Source organism: Podarcis filfolensis (assembly GCF_964270895.1).
Source record: "Podarcis filfolensis genome assembly, chromosome: 2".
NCBI lineage: Eukaryota > Metazoa > Chordata > Lepidosauria > Squamata > Lacertidae > Podarcis > Podarcis filfolensis.
The window spans coordinates 17,385,077-17,392,357 of NC_139605.1; the positions used below are offsets into that span (position 1 = coordinate 17,385,077).

At 45.8% G+C, this 7,281-nt stretch overlaps 2 pseudogenes across 2 annotated transcripts; both read left to right on the forward strand.

Annotated features, from left to right (window-relative positions):
• LOC310757330 (olfactory receptor 2G3-like) lies at nt 1–1,968 on the forward strand (annotated as a pseudogene). The gene is made up of 2 exons: nt 1–62; nt 789–1,968. The product of its transcript is annotated as an olfactory receptor 2G3-like (transcript).
• A 2,890-nt stretch (nt 1,969–4,858) lies between these two features.
• Nucleotides 4,859–7,004, forward strand: LOC310757329 (olfactory receptor 2G3-like; annotated as a pseudogene). The gene is made up of 2 exons: nt 4,859–5,343; nt 6,035–7,004. The product of its transcript is annotated as an olfactory receptor 2G3-like (transcript).
• Nucleotides 7,005–7,281: the final 277 nt, after the last annotated feature.

Here is a 7,281-nt window from a genome sequence, read left to right on the forward strand (position 1 = left end):
ATGTGCAAATAAACCATCTCTCTTAAAGACACCACCGTCTCCGCTGTCCCTCAGAACCCTGGGTAAGCATCTGGGACCGTTTGAATATTCAGGGGGCATGGACCAATACTGTTGAAAGCAAAGCTACACCATGTCTTCATGTTGATTAAATGTGTATCGCCCGGGGATGGAGGAGACATTTGATTGAGGTTCTAATTTAAAATGAAGTTACGTAATTTGCTCCTTCTGAAATAAATATGCTAACCTAAACACGGCCATTCTTTGAAATTTACACAGCACAGCACTCCAGCCAAGTAATGTGTATAAAACTGCATATAAGTCTGCACCCTAGTCTTCTGACAATCATCTGGTTTAAATGTTGTTGTGTTGTTGTTTTTCAAAAAATAGCAGATTACCTTTGGCCCTCCAGATGTTGGTGAACTACAACTCCCATCATCCCAGTATTTGGCCATGCTTGCTGGGGCTGAAAAGAATTGCGCTTCAGCAACATCTGAAGGGCTGAATGTTCCCCATCCCTACATTAAGCTATGTAAAAATGAGACGGTTTTCTCGTTGTACACATGGTCCTGGTTCATATTCATACTGCATAGATTCAGAAGCAGTTTGGGTAGAGAGTATACTTAACTGGAGCTTGGATTTGGAGAACGGGGACGAGTTTCATGTCCAAGAATGAGAATCATTGGGTGATCACAGTCTTGCAACCATGCCACTATTGCTTTTGTGCCAACTGTTTATTCCAGCTCCATTTTCAGTAGGTATTTTGCTATTTTTGTTTCTTCCTTTTCTAGATAATGTACAGGGAAGGATTGTGGGAAGAAGGTAATCAGAGCTATGAAGGAGAATTCATTTTACTGGGAGTGGCTGACCGCCCACACTTGGAGATGTTGCTCTTTGGTCTTGTCCTGACCTGCTACACGATTACCTGGCTGGGTAATACAACCATCATTGTGGTGTCATGGCTGGACCCCCATCTCCACACCCCCATGTATTTTTTCCTCACCAATCTCTCTATCATTGATCTTTGCTTCACCACCAGTGTGGGCCCTCAGATGTTGGTGAACTTCTGGCGGGAAAGGAAGACCATCAGTTACGGTGCCTGTGTGGCCCAGCTCTACATCTACCTTGCTTTGGGCTCCACAGAATGTATTATTTTGGTTTCCATGGCTTATGACCGCTATGCTGCTGTCTGCCACCCACTGCGCTACACTACCATTATGAACCACTCTGTATGCTACAAAATGGCTGCTGTTGCCTGGGTTAGTGGCCTTTGCAATCCAGTGATAATAACAGTGATGACTCTTCGGCTCCCACGGTGTGGAGAGAACCGAATAGACAATTTTTTCTGTGAGGTGCCCGCCTTAATCAAACTGGCCTGTGTTGACACCACGTTCACTGAAAATGTGCTCTTTATTTCCAGTGTGCTGTTCCTTGTAACACCTCTAGGCCTCATTGTCGTCTCTTATAGCTTCATTGTGGCTGCTGTGTTAAGGATCCGCTCAGCTGAGGGCAGGCGGAAGGCCTTCAACACCTGTGCTTCCCACTTGACTGTCGTGTCTCTCTTTTTTGGAACAGCCCTTTTCACTTACCTCCAACGCCCGTCCAACAATGTTCGTGACCAAGCCAAGATGGCCTCCCTTTTCTATACATTTGTTACCACTATGCTTAATCCACTCATTTATACCCTGAGGAACAAAGAGGTGCACAAAGCTCTAAGAAGATTGATGAAGAGAACTTAAGCCCAATGTCTCCCAACTTCATTCGGAGCTCTGCAGTATATTTTAATAAAAAAGTCCTCATTGATCACTTATATGGCACTGTTCAAATGTACAAAGCTCCCCTTTCATTTTCGTCTCCCACAGAATAATCCAATGAATTAGGCTACTTTCAGCGTTATTATAATGGTAATTCCCGAAGGTCGACTACAAGTTGCTTAAGGTGAGCCAACTGGATCAAGCCAAAATCCTATCTAGACCACCGTTGCCATATGTCTGGGAATTCGCAGACATGCCCTCTTTTGGGGGTCCTACATGCCCATCCTGGGGCGGGATTTTATATTTTAAAGCAAATGTCCTGGATTTGGGGTTTTTTTAAAGAAAAAATGTGCACGGGTGACTCTGGTTCAAGCTCAGGCCCTGGCACTGGCTTCCCCTGGCTGTGGCATGGGTGACTAGGGCTCAGTGGCAGCAGAGGTGCTATTGGGTGATTGCCCTAATAAAGCTCAACAGATTTTTGTGTCTGTAGTTTTTCCCTCTTGAAATATGGCAACCCTAAGTCTAGTATCCTGTTTTCACAATGACCAATAAGATGTCTAGCAAGAAGCAAGACCTAAGTACACTCCTTACTTTTGGATCTTGTCAACTGATATTTAAAGCCTCAACACAATGGCTGTGCATGTTTATAGCATCTTTTAATAATAATTAAAAACCCTCTTTGATCACTTTTGTGGCACTCTTCACTTGCCTAAAGCTTTATTTTTTTCTTTCAGTTTGACTGTCATTAATTTGACCATTAGGTAGATGGGAATAAAAATGGAGGATCAATCTTCCTTCCCAAAGATCCACTGTAAGGCCAACGTTGCAGGGTGGGGAGAGGGGAAACAGTGCCAAACTGTTCCTGCGGTACTGAAGCTGCTCCCACCAGCAGTAATACAACACTCTTGGTTCCCCGGACATGATCAGCCATAGTAAAATGCTGTCATGGACTGGTTTGAAGTTGAGGAATGGTGGGAGGAAGCAGCTCAGAGCTTGGGGATTGGTGGTGGGACAACACTGAGTGGTCAAAGGGAGAAGAGGCAGAAGACTGGGAGGAGGTGTTGGAAGCTGAAGAGGTAGCAGGGCTTAGTGACTCAGAGGAGCCTGTAGCAGAGAGAAGTCCAGAATCAGAGACAGGAGCTGAAGCAAGAAAGGAGGGAGACCACGAGGTAGAGATGAGTCTGGCTGGTGAAGAGGCATGGGTGTCTCCCTCACCTGCTGTGATGAGCTCCCCTCCCTGCTGGTCTCCTATAACAAGGAGAGGCGTGAAAAGGGAGGAGAAGTTAGCTTCACCCAGGCGCAGTCTCAGATTTATTTGGGGGGGGGGTAACCCTGGTGAGGAGGGGACTTAGGCAGCTATGGGGAGACTTGGCAATTGCTTCATGGGGGCAAGACCTGCTGGAGATGAGTTGCTGTGCTCATTAGGTCTGACACTCCTCTACAGATTCTGTTTTTGCTAGTTAACTCCAATTTGCTCAGTGTGATTTACTGCTGGCTCACTCCAGTCAGATGCATTAACTCAAAAAAGGCTGGTGTTCTGCCAAAGACAGCGGACCTCTAAGATTCAGATGGACAACAAAGACCATCAAAATTGCTCTTTAATGGGTTTTATTAACAGGATGAGAAAAATAAAGAACGAAGGAAGAGGAGACAGACAAGATCTTATGGCCCCATCTGTTGCTGGAGAATCCCCCTTCTTGGACTGGCAACGGGTCGAATGGGTCTACAGGAAGGTCTGCAATGAGATTCCCTTTGGTGGGCTTGGACCTTATACACTCTATGGAAGTATTGACCCTCACCTTGCCTATTCCCACATAGCTAGTTAATTCAAAGACTTTTGCTCCCTAAGGAGTTAAGTAGTATTTTTCTTTCCATGCTTTCCCTTGTGCAAGTCACAGCCTCCGGAGGACATTATGCAAGCGAGTAGGAGGAGAGTCCTTTGAGCCTTTGTAAAATTTCCCCCTAATTATTGAGTCTGAGTTCTGTTCCATCTGCGGCTCCATGATGGTTCTTCAGGGAGCTGCTGAAGATGGAGGTGGAGAGCAACTTCCTCCACTACCTCCCTGCTGGATAACATCATAAAATCAGTTCTCCTGACTCCAGAATGCCCCTTTTGAGAGAGACCGTGCTACTACGGTCATGTAGATGTGCAGGTACTAACAGATACTCTGGGACACAGTGCTGAGACAGAAGGGCCCAGGCGCTGGACTGAATTAGGCAAGCCAACCCAAGTAAGAGTTTTTTTGGGGGGGAGCATTTCCCTTTTTCTTCCACCTTTTGCACTGATCATTATGCAGATGTCTCCAAACATATGAGATTCCACATCCCTGTCTCCTGCTTTGAGCTGTCTCCCTTGCCACTCTCCCCCTCTCTGCATGCTTTTGTAGCTGCAACATACTCTGCTTCTGTGGAAGATAATGCTACACAGTTCTGTTTGTAACTACCCCATGAAACAGGTCCATCCCCAAACATAAACACATATCCATCAGCCCAATCTGCCTCAGTATACCCAATCAAACTAGGATTACTGACAGCTGGTAACCTTAACTTAGAATATATAGTACCCTTTAGATACTGCACGACCCTTTAAACTCCTGCCCAATCATAGTGGGGGCATTTACTTTTCTACTAAGTATCCCTACAGCATTGGCTATGTCAGGTCTACATGTGGTACCTGAATACAAAGGTTTACCAATCATTGACCGATATTGTTGTCTGGCAATGGGTTTGAACTCTGCTGATTCTTTAAGAAGTCAGTGGTCATGGGTGTAGCAACTGTGTTTTCAGCTTGCATCTGCATGCTTTCAATTAGTTCATGGATCTTCTGCCTTTGGTTGGGAAGAAACGAGCTGTCTTCTTCTCTTTCAACTTGAATCCCGAGGTAGTACTGAGTGTCTCCCACTTCCTTGACCTCCACTTCTTTGCTAAGATGTTTTACAAGCTGTGCATAGTCTTTTTCATTTGCTGTAGCAATAATCAAGTCATGCAACTGAGCAGTTATCTCTCAAAACTCCCAGCAACCGCCAAACTGGTTGTCACAGCGACCGGTTAGAAGATGGAGGTCATTAGTCCTCTGTCGGAATGTTGCACTTGACTGTCCCTTCACATCCCACAGGGGTCCCTTCCAACACTGCAGTTCTACGATTCTATGAAAATACTGTTATGAGTTTGAGGGGGGACAGGCTGTATGCCTGGGCCCCTTCTAATTCCCGGATTCAGCATGGATTCAGTTCTTGGACTAGCTAGACCAGCCTGGTAATGGCCCGCTAAGTATGATTTAAAGTAACAACAGCTCTGTGCAAATGGGTGGGCCTCCCTTCCTCAACTACCTGCTAGCCAGGAAGACCAAGGCCAGAGTGCAGAATTGAGTTAGGAGAGCTAGAAGCTGGAGAAAAAGCTACAGGCTAGAAAGACAGAGGGAGAGTCATACCTGATTTCTACTGGAATCCAAGGCTGTGGCTATGGGAGAAGAAAGACCCTCTTGGAGTGCAATGCTGCCAACCCCTCCATCATAGGCCCAGGTGGTATATATGTGCAAAGAAACCATCTCTCTTAAAGACACCACCGTCTCCGCTGTCCCTCAGAACCCTGGGTAAGCATCTGGGACCGTTTGAATATTCAGGGGGCATGCACCAATACTGTTGAAAGCAATGCTACACCATGTCTTCATGTTGATTAAATGTGTATTGCCCGGGGATGGAGGAGACATTTGACTGAGGTTCTAATTTAAAATGAAGTTACGTAATTTGCTCCTTCTGAAATAAATATGCTAACCTAAACATGGCCATTCTTTGAAATTCACACAGCGCAGCACTCCAGTCAAGTAATGTGTATAAAACTGCATACAAGTCTGCACCCTATTATTCTGACAATCATCTGGTTTAAATGTTGTGTTTTTTAAAAAAATAGTAGATTACCTTTGGCCCTCCAGATTTTGGTGAACTACAACTCCCATCATCCCAGGTTTTTGGTCATGCTTGCTGGAGCTAAACAGAATTGTGCTTCAGCAACATCTGGAGGGCTAAATGTTAAGTCATGTAAACACTGGAATGTTTTCTTGTACACATGGTTCCTGGTATATATTCATACTGCAAAGATTCAGAAGCAGTTTGGGTAGAGATTACACTTAACTGGAGCTTGGACTTGGAGAATGGGGACTAGTCTCATGTCCAAGAATAAGAATCACAGTCCTACAACCATGCCACTATTGCTTTTGTGCCAACTGTTTATTCCAGCTCCATTTTGAGTAGGAACTTTCCTATTTTTGTTTCTTCCTTTTCTAGATAATGTACAGGGAAGCATTGTGGGAAGAAGGTAATCAGAGCTATGAAGGAGAATTCATTTTACTGGGAGTGGCTGACCGCCCACGCTTGGAGATGTTGCTCTTTGGTCTTGTCCTGGTGTGCTACACGATTACCTTGCTGGGTAATACAACCATCATTGTGGTGTCGCGGCTGGACCCCCATCTCCACACCCCCATGTATTTCTTCCTCACCAATCTCTCTGTCCTTGATCTGTGCTTCACCACTAGTGTGGGCCCGCAGATGCTGGTGAACTTCTGGAGGAAAAGCAAGACCATCAGTTATGGTGGCTGTGTGGCCCAGCTCTACATCTTCCTTGCTCTGGGCTCCACAGAATGTGTTCTTTTGGTTGTCATGGCCTACGACCGCTATGCTGCCGTCTGCCACCCGCTGCGCTATACTACCATTATGAGCCACTCTGTATGCTACAAAATGGCGACGGCTGCCTGGGTTAGTGGCTTTTGCAACCCAGTGATGGAGACAGTGATGACTCTTCGGCTCCCACGGTGTGGAGAGAACCGAATAGACAATTTTTTCTGTGAGGTGCCTGCCTTAATCAAACTGGCCTGCGCTGACACCTCGCTCACTGAGGCTGTGCTCTTTACGTCCAGTGTGCTGTTCCTTGTAGCACCCGTAGGCCTCATTATGGTCTCTTATAGCTTCATTGTGGCTGCTGTGTTAAGGATCCGCTCAGCTGAGGGCAGGCGGAAGGCCTTCAACACCTGTGCTTCCCACTTGACCGTCGTGTCTCTCTTTTTTGGAACAGCCCTTTTCACTTACCTCCAGCCCCCGTCCAACAATGCCCATGACCAAGCCAAGATGGCCTCCCTTTTCTATACATTTGTTACCACTATGCTTAATCCACTCATTTATACCCTGAGGAACAAAGAGGTGCACAAAGCTCTAAGAAGACTGATGAAGAGAACTTAAGCCCAATGTCTCCCAACTTCATTCGGAGCTCTGCAGTATATTTTAATTTAAAAAGTCCTCATTGATCACTTATATGGCACTGTTCAAATGTACAAAGCTCCCCTTTCATTTTTGTCACCCACAATCAATCTTCCTTCCCAAAGATCCACTGTAAGGCCAACGTTGCAGGGTGGGGAGAGGGGAAACAGTGCCAAACTGGTTCTGTGAGACTGAAGCTGCTCCCACCAGCAGTAATACAACACTCTTGGTTCCCATGACATGATCAGCCATAGTAAAATGCTGTCATGGACTGGTTTGAA